This window comes from Zootoca vivipara, chromosome 3 (genome assembly GCF_965207765.1).
Source record: "Zootoca vivipara chromosome 3, rZooViv2.hap1.1, whole genome shotgun sequence".
NCBI classification, from domain to species: domain Eukaryota; kingdom Metazoa; phylum Chordata; class Lepidosauria; order Squamata; family Lacertidae; genus Zootoca; species Zootoca vivipara.
Window position 1 is genome coordinate 108,594,201 of NC_142586.1, and position 12,596 is coordinate 108,606,796.

The 12,596-nt window shown below is 44.4% G+C and overlaps 1 protein-coding gene across 3 annotated transcripts in view; it reads right to left on the reverse strand.

The window, feature by feature from the left end:
* The window catches only part of RTN4 (reticulon 4), a 57,622-nt gene that overhangs the window by 22,735 nt on the left and 22,291 nt on the right, over positions 1–12,596 (reverse strand). The gene's annotated exons all lie outside the window — the stretch shown is intronic.

Sequence of the window (12,596 nt, forward strand, 5' to 3'; positions counted from 1 at the left end):
GGCTAGAGATGATGGGAGTTGCAATTCAGACACATCTGGAGGGACAAGGGTTCCCTACACCTGGTTGAAGCCCATCAAGTGAGTTCTGGACAGAGGTGAAATATGCACTGGGGCTTTCAGCCTTTGCAGGTATTTTACAAGTGCTTGATTGCTGATTGGCGTATGGCAGGGATCAATTTCCAGGTTCTATTGTTTTTTAGTACTTTAGACTATGTCGATGCTAAAATTGCAGGGAGCCGAATTTTTGGCTGCTGTGTACCTAAGCCAGCCACCTTAAAATGGTTTTGTTTTTTGTTTTTTTAAGGTAGAACTTGCATTTGGTCAGCAGGCTTGTGTGTGCTGCTGCTCCTTCTTAAAGAACAGACCACGATTTGGCTTGCCACCACTTCACGCAGTTTGGAAGGATTTGCAAAGCACGCCAGCCAATCCTCAATCTGCCTTTGCGACAAGTATTTCCGATGACAATACACAGGGCTTTTTGTTTGCTTTGTTTTAAAACCCAGCCCCCCCCAGCATGGGCGTACCCAGCGCGGGGCATGAGGGGGCAGCTGCCCTCCCCTAGAAGCAGAGCCGGCGCACGAGAGCGGCGCTGCTGGCAGGGCTGGTGGGCAGAGGCGGAGCACAGGATCCTCTGAATGCAGGATCCCACTACCGCCGATCCTGCTGCTGAACTGCATTCAGAGGAGGGGAAAAGAAAAAAAGGAGAGTGCTTCTGGGCATGCGGGGCACCTTAAAAGACCACCACATTAGTGCCACTTGGCGGAGCGGGTGCTAAGAAGCTTGCCCTCTTGTGCACTGTTCCCTGGGAGCAAGTCCCATTGAACTCAGCAGCTCCTGCTGCTGCCGCCGGCGGCCCCCTCGCCCGGCAGCCATCGCGCTCTGGCTCCTCCCCCGCCCCACCGTGCGCGCTTCCTCCCTTCCCTCCTGTGCCTTGGCCCCGCCCCTTGCCCCTGCCCCTTGCCCCCCCTAGTTTTGATCCTGGGTACACCCCTGCCCACCAGCATTTATCTGAACTGACACCATGAATTTCCTGGTTCAACATCTAGAGTTGGGGTAGGTACACCGAAAGCTATGACAGCAAAGCCACGCTGGCGCTGGCAGCAGTGCATGGCACTGCAGCAGCAGTGTGGGCAGGTTCCCAAGTGCAGTGCAGCGATTTAGAACTGGGGGGCAAGCGTCTAGTGCTCGTGGCTGCTGCAGAGAAAAGCCTGGAAGGTGTGACTAATGGCAAGGCTCAGCACTTACTTGTGGCCAAGAAAAAGCAGAGGTTTTGTACAGGTTACAGAACTGGGCAGATTCACATTTTATTCAGCTAGAGAAAAGGGAAAGAGCTAACCAGAATATTGAAGCTGCATGCCATAACTAGTGAGGTCCAGCACCCACCACCATATATCAGGGATTGACTACTGTACATTTTCAACCCTATCCTCAAACTAGAATTTACAAGGGTTGTAGATGCCACACGCAGCACAAAAATAGAAATGTGCATAACACTTATGCAGAACCATGCAATGTTCAGCAGTAATTTCTGTTACGCTGCCTCAATTTGGTTGGGGGTGGGTTTGGTCCCCCCCCCCCATTTTTTGCAATATTCGTGGCTTACCAAGTTTCCAGAATTCTTCATAGAATCATAGAACTGCAGAGTTGGAAGGGCCACAAGAGTCATCTAGCCCAACCCTTTGGAAGGCAGTATAATCTTTCACCCAAGGGTGGGGGGCTTGAGCAAGGAAGAGGAGAAGACAAGCAATGAACCAAGGCAGCAGTAAGGAGAGGTTGAACTATATGGCCCTCTGGGTCCCGTCCAACTCTATGATTCTATGAATGCAGAGGTGAAAAAGCATGTGCATACAAACGATCCCTACACTGGTGTAAAAGCCTTGTCCCCAGAGGCATCTTTGGTGGGTTCTACTTGCCAACACGTGAAAGCCTAGGGTCCAGGTTAACTGCAGAACTCAACAAAGTTTGAAAAACTCTACCTTTATGTTACAGGTAGGTAGGCAGGCAGTCAAAACTAAATAAAAAAAATTCCTTCCAGTAGCACCTTAGAGACCAACTAAGTTTGTCATTGGTATGAGCTTTCATGTGCATGCACACTTCTTCAGAACCTTTATGATTACCTTTATGATTAATTTTCTAACCATCCACTCAGTTCTTTGGACGCTTGTGAAATTAAGAATGGAAAGGATAGAACCTATGGTTCTTTGGGATGTGGCTCTTCCCGGATGTGGCTCTACTACCATGTACTTATACTACAGCCTATTGGGGGATTGGGTAATTAAAAGCAGCTGCTAAACGTCTTTGTGGGTTATTCTTTCCCTGATGGGGTTTCTTAGCTGTTAAAAATTGCCTCTGGACCAGGGCCAGCCCAAGACATTTTGGCACCTGAGGCGAACCACAAAATGGCATCCCCCAAAGGAAGAAGAAGGGAGCGAAGATCTACATCAGCAACAGGAGCTGTTGATCCTGCTGCCTGGGGCAGTCATCTCACCCTGCCTCATGGGTGGGTCGGCGCTGGTCAGGACCAAGTGGTTGTAGAGCTATCCAAGACAGAATGAACACCGCTTATCTAAGATACAGCTGCCACCATCGAATGACATGTGCAAAAGTGTCAAAGATGTCTTAAAATGGGGATAGCCAATGTGGTGCACTCCTGATGTTGCTGGACAACGACTTCCATCATGCTTGACCATTAGCCATCTGGAAGGCATCACACTGGCTTCCCCTGCCTTAAAATATATCATGTTATTTGCTAATTGTCCAAATACCACCATGGGAATTTACTAAGATTCTTAACTCTAGTATTTAAAATAAAATTTAAAAATGCTCCAGAAGAGGACTTGGGAGCCAACAAACCGCATATAAATTCTGTGATAAATGAGTAAAATAAAAAGCCATTAGGGAAAGACTACAGAAGTAACAGCACTTCATAACTGTCAAACTTTTGCAAGTGAAAAATACAATTGCGGAGGCTACTTTTTCACTTTGCAAACACTAGGTGGCTGCAGTGCTCTGCTTTCGGCCTTGGCAATATTCTCAAGATACAAAGCTGCATTAAGACAGGTCTTGTGGATAACATTTGTCTTTTCAAATAAATCCAAGCTCTTGGCAGGAGCAAACCATTAACAGTGCAGAATCAGCAAAGCCACTTTTTTATGAACGACATTACAAAAGCGAGGCAGGCTTGTAAATCGGTACTTTTTTGGGGTGATTAAGAATTACCTATTGCTTACCAAGCAGAGAAGCTCCACCAAAGTTGATGCATTTTTTAAATCTTAGGCGAGAAGACCAGCCACGACCATGAGTACTGTATTTCAGATTTCCGGAGAAAGGTATCAAAAAGCAGTAGCCCTCTTTTACACACAAGCTTCAATTAGGGTGCAGCATAATAAAAAGTATTTCCAAATCAAGCAGACAAAACTCATAATCGGGCAGTGTAACTCAGGAGTAAGCAACCTAAGGCCCGGGGCCCGGATCTGGCCCTATCGCCTTCTCAATCCGGCCCGCGGATGGTCCGGGAATCAGCATGTTTTTACATGAGTAGAATGTGTCCTTTTATTTAAAATGTATCTATGGGTTATTTGTGGGGCATAAGAATTTGTGTGTGTCCCCCCCCCCCAATATAGTCTGGCCCACCACATGGTCTGAGGGAAGGTGGACTGGCCCACAGCTGAAAAGGGTTGCTGACCCCTACAGGAGATGCTTGTACATTAACCCTTGTAGTAGAAATGCCTGTTAAAAAAATACAGCCTCAGTACATGGAAAATCCATAATTCAGCTCCCTTGCTAAAGATGAGCTGCTAGATGGGAACTTGGAAATCTATGTGGGATACTTTTTAGTTCCATGGGTGAAAGGCAGGGTATAAAAATCCAAACAAATAAAATAGCAAAGTGCTTTCACTGGCCTTTAAAAAAGGAACAAGGAAGGTCAACATGCAGATTTCTGATGCAAGAAAACTGTACAATTTGGGGACCACCAACAATAAGTCCCTACTTGCCACACTCGCTAAGCAATTGCTTAGTTACAGGAAAAGCTAGACAAGACAGAAACTCAATATATTGAACTCCAAGCTCCACCAGATGAAAATGCAATGAACGAGCAACGTTTATTGCAGCAAATTGTTACAGAAGTAGGACAGAGATCCCTCTTCCTTGTTGAGAAGTCCAGGATCATTAGGGAAGGGAGCAAAAGAACAGCAGCAGTGACCAGCAGAAGATGATGTGGGCAGAATATCCTCCTGCAGAGTATGCATTTGAGGAAGCATGGACATTCGACAGATGAATTGCAGTGGAAGAATGATTACAAGTTGACTCAGACATCACCAGCATTTCAGTAGGGCTGGGAAGGGAGTTGGAGAGAACAATGTCATGCTCCTTCAAATCCTCCTATGCCTATTTCAGAATCTCAAAGCTGGAGAACGGAGTTTTCTCGTTTCCAAACCCTCCCCAGACACTCTAGGTAAAAGGTAAAGTGACCCCTGACCATTAGGTCCAGTCGTGACCGACTCTGGGGTTGTGGCGATCATCTCACATTATTGGCCGAGGGAACTGGCGTACAGCTTCCAGTTCATGTGGCCAGCATGACAAAGCCACTTCTGGAGAACCAGAGCAGTGCACGGAAACGCCGTTACCTATTTATCTACTTACACTTTGACGTGCTTTCGAACTGCTAGGTTGGCAGGAGCTGGGACCGGGCAACAGGAGCTCACCCCGTCATGGGGATTCGAACCGCTGACCTGATCGGCAAGCCCTAGGCTCAGTGGTTTAACCCAGGATCACTCTAGGACAGGCTTCCCCAAACTAAGGCCCGGGGGCCAGATGCGGCCCACGATGCTCTTTTATGCAGCCCCCAGCACCCCCCGCTGTTAACGGGGTGGCGCGGCGCGGCTACCCACTTCTGTGTCGCTGGAGCGTCAGAAATAGCTTGTGTGCATGCGCAAGCATCATTTCCAGAGCACTTCCGGGCTGGAGGAGGCCCATGCGCATGCGCACAAGCTATTTCCAGTGTTCTGGCGACCCGGAAGTGCGCCGGAAATCACGTGTGTGCATGCGTATGGGCCGCACTCCGGCCCGCAGCACAATCGGCACTGGTGTCACTGGCCCTCGGTGACGTACGTTTGGGGACCCCTGCTCTAGGATCACCCTACAATTACTAAGTCTTCTGGACTGAGGCTAAAGCTCAACACAAGAAATGAAATTTGGGGCTCTTAAGACTTGAAACTAGGTTCCCTAAAATGTATCACACCTTCTATCTACCTGAACCTGAAGATCCTCTTTTGAGGCCCCTTGCCATCATGTGAAGCGATGCTGGTGATTACAATAGAGAAGGCCTTTTTGGTTGTGGCACCTCAGTTCCCAGAGAACCATGCCTGGCACTTCCTTTATGGTCTTTCCCCCCATCAAGTCAAGACTTTTTTTTATCCAACCAGGGTCTTTTAAATCCTAGAAAAGGGGTTGGCTAATCAGAGTCCCTGCAGATATTGCTGTGCTCCAGCACCCATCGCATTGGCAAGGTGGGTTTGCAATTCAGAGTTTACGGCTGTTGCAGCCCAGTTTGCAAAGTAATGCATTGGTTTGGAGAAAAAAGTTTTTTTAATGGTTGCATGTTTTCTGTAGTTCCACATTCTGTAGAATTCCATTTAGTAATTAATAATAATAATAATAATAATAATAATAATTTATTTATACCCCGCCCATCTGGCTGCGTTTCCCCAGCCACTCTGGGCAGCTTCCAACTGAATATTAAAAACAATACAGGATCAAACATTAAAAACTTCCAGGTATATAGAATATACCTGTCACAGAAACACGCACTATTACAGATTTTTCAAGTTCTTGCTGTCTCTGTAGTTGTGGATATAATTGAAAATAAGCAAACAGCATCTACAAAATCCTCCATTGTTTTAGAGACAGAATATTTATATCCAGTATAGTTTGCTGCCTTTCTCCTTGCATTCTCCAGCCATGTTCCCTATTCATCATTTACCTATAACTGTTCTCTAGCTCCGAGTGCAATCCTCTCCAGCTAGCTTCATACCTCAATACCTTCAAAAACACAGTTTTATAAAATTCACATGTCCATATCCACTTAAAAATAAGACAAATTGATGAAGTTCCAGCAACGTAAATTTGGGTTGTATTCAAAGAAGTCAAACTCACGAGTAAACCCACTGAAATCAACTGGGGTTATTAACTCACATCCATTGGTGTCAATGGGTCTGAGTATGACATTGTGTTGGATGCAGCCCATAATTCACGGCTGGGGGTTTCATGGGGCAAACACATGAGCCTCCTTTAGAACAGCAGCCTTCCTAATGCATATATTAATGCTTTTCTTCCTGGAACCTACTTGAGACACTCCTTCAAATATTAATTAAGTAGGGCCTAAATTATACATTGGGACTGAAAGGGAATGTGCTTGGCTAACATTTTTGGTGTGAGGATGAAAAACACAGCTGACTGCTGTTTTCAACCAGAAATCGTTCTGAAGACAAGCACCCTCCCTTTCCCCCCCCCAAAAAAGGTCAGAAAGCCACTTATGCACTGTGGAAAGCATAAATACTACAGCTGGATAATCAGTCGGATTATTAATTAACCTAGATATTCAGTACCACAAGACAGACTGATGGCCCACAAATGTAGTCAAGCTCTGGGGGGAAGAGCAAAGATTAGATAAACATTGTTTTTTTTACTTCAAAAGACAAAGCAATCACTAAATATCAGCTCCGATAAATGAAACATCTCAGTTCACATCAGCTGTGCTTCTGAATGCTGATTGCTGGCTGATAAAAGAGGGGTCATCACTATATTTGTGGAGTTAGTGCAGGGTCCCCAAACTAAGGCCTGGGGGCCGGATGCGGCCCAATCACCTTCTAAATCCGGCCCGCGGATGTTTCGGGAATCAGCATGTTTTTACATGAGTAGAATGTGTTCTTTATTTAAAATGCATCTCTTGTTATTTGTGGGACCTGCCTGGTGTTTTTACATGAGTAGAATGTGTCCTTTCATTTAAAATGCATCTCTGGGTTATTTGTGGGGCATAGGAATTCATTCATATATATTTTTCAAAATATAGTCCGGCCCCCCACAAGGTCTGAGGGACAGTGGACTGCTGAAAAAGTCTGCTGACCCCTGAGTTAGTGCAACCTTAGGTCAAGATTTTTTTATCCCAAAGGACTTGAGGTGGTACATATGCAGTATTATTATATTGTTTATTAGATTTTTATACCGCCCTTCAGCTGAAGATTCCAGGGCTGTTCACAACAGAAAAATTCAATTCACATAACAGAACAAAAAGAAACCAATAACCCATTTCCACAAACACATTTTAAAAGCTGTAGAATGTATTACAGGAATACCTCTGGTTGTGAACTTAATTCGTTCCGGAGGTCCGTTTATAACCTGAAACCGTTCTTAACCAGAGATACCACTTTAGCTAATGGGGCCTGCCGTGGACGCCACCACGCGATTCCTGTTCTCATCCTGAGGTAAAAGTTCTTAACCCGAGGTACTACTTCTGCGTTAGCGGAGTCTGTAACCCGAAGTGTTAGTAACCCGAGGTGTTTGTAACCCGAGGTACCACTGTGTTCTTTATTAAATTTGTGTATTATCATTTATTAAATTTGATACTAAATATGGTACTCTTTCATCCTCAACAGTCACCCTTGTTAGGCAGGCAGGCCGTTTGTAAAATGGACCCCTCCCCATAATTCACCTGATGGGTTTCACAGCTGAATGGGCGATTTGAACCCAGGTCTCTTATGGCCTTACTGCTTTGAACCCCAACCATTCCTTGGTAGCCTCAGTGAAGAGGGTTGCTGTACTTCTAACCTTGAGTGAGTGACAGGTGCCTATTGAGAGACTTAATACACTGGAATGTTTAAGGAACACTGATGAGCTGTGGGGAGAGTGCTATAGTGCTGTTCTCTGAACCTCTGGTTAGTTTTAACTGTGTGTTGTTGTTGTTTTAATGTGTTGACTAGTGCATGACATGTTGTTGGCTTAGCAATCATGATTTGTTTAGGCGAAACAAAACCACAATCCTGGGCTTGGACATCACACTTAAGCTAGCAGTCTGCTTTGTTTAGCTGCTGATGGAAGGAAGAAGCAAATGAGGAACGCTCAAGCCATGCGCACATTATGGCTTAATAAACTATACTTTATGGCTAAGCATTATTTATCAACTGAGAAACATTTAGAAATCAACAATGGGAAAATATCCGAAGTGTATGTAAAATATAAAACTGTCGTCAAAGATGCACAGATAAAACCATACTGTGCTAGAGATAAGTATACCTAACTAAATCATGCGTCTGAGCATGTTTGCTGAAATAAAAACGGTTTCAGCTTGCATCTAAGACAGTAGAGCAAAAGCTGCCTGTCCAATGTTAATAAGGCAGGGAGATTCAATCTCTGGTTAAGGGTTCTCCCATGGAAGGGCTGGTAAACACCTCGTGTCTGAGAGTCCCTGGGAAGTGACAATGCCTAGTCATGACTAATAAGCAACTACGCTAGATGAATAACCTCATACCTATGGGACCCTCATACCTATGGGACCGCCTCTCCTGGTATGCCCCGCGGAGGACCTTAAGGTCCATAAATAACAACACTTTGGAAGTCCCAAGCCCCAAGGTGGTTAGACTGGCCTCAACCAGGGCCAGGGCCTTTTCAGCTCTGGCCCCGGCCTGGTGGAACGCCCTACCACAGAAGATCAGGGCCCTGCTGGATTTGACATCTTTCCGCAGGGCTTGCAAGACGGAGCTGTTCCGTCTGGCCTTTGGGCTGGACTCAGTCTAACCCCCCTCTCATTTTTTTTTAATGGAACCCCCTTATATGGAATTTGTATATAAATTTTCCCTCGGCTATTTTTGCTGGCCCATGTAGGACCAGCATGGATAGTTGGCCCCAGTGAATATTTGACGTTTTCTCCCTTATGGCTTTGACCTATAGGCTACCACTAAAACGAAGCTGCATTTTAAACTGCATTTTAAACTGTATCCTAACTTATATTTTAATCAACTGTGGGGTTTATTTGTTTATATTCAGTGTTAGCTGCCCTGAGCCCGGTCTTGGCCAGGGAGGGCGGGGTATAAATAAAAATTATTATTATTATTATTATTATTATTATTATTATTATTATTATTTATCATTATTATTAACTGAGCTAACACTAAAGGGCTGGTTTGGATGCAACCCTAAACTACAATTTAACATTATAAATTCACAAGGCAGTAATTAACAACAGCTTGCTGTTCTGTGTGAACCTGGATAAACTCTGCCTTATTTTAACCATAGTTAGTGGAAACAAGCCGACTTCGATCCATATGTTGGGAAGAAGCAGGGTTGCTTTCATTAACTGTAGCAGAGTTTACATTACAATAATCTTTCAGCACAGTTTATAATAAACTGCAGTTATTACAAAAGGAGATGGAAGTGTCTATTTTTTCTTGCAGCCATAACAGAAAGCGGTGTAGGAGGTTGTTAATTCTCTGAACACTGTGAATTTTGCAAAGCAATTACAGACCGTACAGTACACATTATTACTTTTGTAACTAGTTTATTAAACTGTAGCCTGTCTTATTCAACAGAGCAGCATTCTTCAGGGCAATAGGGAAAATGCTCCTGTATGTTTTGTGTTTCCAGAGCCCAGTTCACTGCAAGTGGATTGGGCCTTCTGCCCTCTTGCAAAAGAGGACACAGAAGTGTATAAAATATGCATATAGTACTTTGTATGATTGGGTTTGGGTTTTTTTTGGAAGGTTCCCAAAATAAAACAGTGCAAGAAATAAAATGTCTCACAGGGATAATGGCAGCAGGAGCTTTTCCCATAATTATATTGCCATACAAGAAAAGGCTTAACCTGTGGAATTTCTGCCGGCATAACAGTTGTTAAACACAAGGGCTCTGCTGCTCTCCACTGCTACTCCTAAACCATGCGAAGAACTCAAAACATTTCATGAGTTGTAAACTAGTTATGCTACTGTAGCTCTTTGATCAACCCACCACAGGCTGGCGATACTGCATTCATAGAATCATGGAGTTGGAAGAGACTACAAGGGCCATCCAGTCCAACCCCCTGCCAAGCAGGAAACACCATCAAAGCATTCTTGAAATATGCCTGTCAAGCCTCTGCTTAAAGACCTCCAAAGAAGGAGACTCCACCACACTCCTTGGTAGCAAATTCCACTGCAGAACAGCTCTTACTGTCAGGAAGTTCTTCCTAATGTTTAGGTGGAATCTTCTTTCTTGAAGTTTGAATCCATTGTTCCGTGTCCGCTTCTCTGGAGCAGCAGAAAACAATCTTTCTCCCTCCTCCATATGACATCCTTTCATATATTTGAACATGGCTATCATATCACCCCTTAACCTTCTCTTCTCCAGGCTAAACATACCCAGCTCCCTAAGCCGTTCCTCATAAGGCATAGTTTCCAGGCCTTTGACCATTTTGGTTGCCCTCTTCTGGACACGTTCCAGCTTGTCAGTATCCTTCTTGAACTGTGGTGCCCAGAACTGGACACAGTACTCCAGGTGAGGGCTGACCAGAGCAGAATACAGTGGTACCTATTACTTCCCTAGATCTAGATGCTATACTCCTATTGATGCAGCCCAGAATTGCATTGGCTTTTTTAGCTGCTGCATCACACTGCTGACTCATGTCAAGTCAGCATTCAGGTGTGGCATTTCAAATGCAGTGGAGGAGGGGCCAAAAAAGATTTAAGATTTACTATCTATACCTGGCAGTAAGGACAACAATGTTATCAGCTGAAGCCAACAGTCACCCTTTCCCCCCAGCAAAAAAAGGGTTGTCTTTGATATATTTCCTTTCTAGCGTTTATATCAGCAGCAGCAACCCACCCACTGGAATCCCCTTATTTCCCACCCCCTCAGGCAGGAAATCAATCCCCCTCACATTGCTGTTAGAATAATCCTAGAACCCGCCACCAAATTTCACTTTAAAAAATCCCAACACCTCCAAGAACCTGGAGAGCAATATAATATACTGGACTGCACTATGGGGTTAATATTTCCCAGTGCCTCAGCAGCAATAGTCCAGGAACGCTGGCCTACTTTGCAGCACTGATGGAACCTGTGTTTTCTCAATCAGAATACCCACCCACCCCCTCCAGTTATGCATTTACATCAGTGGTTCCCAATCAGGAGTCTGGGGACTCCTGGGGGTCTGCTTGCCCCCCCCAAAAAAACAACAACAACTTTTTGCCATTTTTACATGGTATTATCACAGAAAGACATGCCTCGCATCGCCTGAAACTGCTTTTGCTGTAAACACGAGTATTTTACCTGCATTTAGTTTAATGCTGTTGCAGCTAAGGATGAATGCTTGCCTGTGAGTAAAATGGGGTAACAAAGGAGGAGATTGGCCTAATAGCTAATATTTTTTGCTTTCAATTGAACTGCATAAGATGGGATTTGAACTTTGTTCAGACCCATGCTTTTAAAACACAAGCGGTAAGCCGAACTTTTTGTCTGCTACTTCACAAATGTGGTTCTATAGGTGGATAAAATATAGTTAATTATTTTCCATCACCTATCTAATAAAACCCTTCACATATGCTATAGTACAGTCATAGGTACACTAAAATATTGGGTTTCTCAACATTTTCTCTGGGTGACTATCACTTCTTTCCCAGGAAAGGGGCGAAAAACAGATTCAAAACGAACCAAACTGTACCTTCTCCATTGTCATAGAAAAACTAAAGCGAAACATGCACCAAAGAATACTCAAATAGCTTCCAAATAAACCTGGAAGCCCCTTTTCAGTTGTCTGAAGATGATACTTCCTGGCTCATTTTGAGGGTCTTCTATTGAAGTTGTATGCCTCTAAAGTTCTCTGTAGCCATTGTCAATCACACCTCTGACTTCATGCATTGGTTAGAAGCAATGAAAGGTGGTAGCAGGTTCATGTTTCACAAAGCAATTATTAAACAGTACCTGCACATTTTGCTTTGTAACTTTAATTCTACAGCAACTAGAGACATTTAAAAAAGGAAAAGGAAGAAAACTCAGCATCTGACCTCTGCTGGTTTGTAGTTCAGTACAGATGTACTGTATTCCATGTCTACATTTGAGGGCAATGTCTGATAAAAGAGAGCTTACGAAATGTACATCCAATACCTGGTATGGCAGGGATGGTTTTAAATTCACCTCTTCTCATCAGAATTGCTTGGCCAGTATGACAGTCAGATAAGAACAGAGGAAACTGCATTATATCATGTCAGCCTGTTTGTCCATCTGGCTCAGTACTCTGACAGCAGCTCTGCAAGATTTCAGGCAGAGAAGTCTCTCCCACCATCTGCTACCAAATCCATTTTTGAACTGTAGATGCCAGGAGTGGAACCTGCGTCTTCCCACCTGCAAACCATGTGTTCCACCACTGACTTTTGACCCCACACTCCATTATTTATTCCCACCCTACATTTCCTTAAAACTTAATTAGGGGGTCTCTTAACTGCTAGCGCAGCCTTCACCAACCTGGGGGTCTTCCAGATGTTTTGAACTACAAGGCCATGTGAGTGGATGGCAAAGGTAGTGGAAGGTCATGTTAGCAGATGCAATCCAGAAGAACCTTCACTTACAACTCC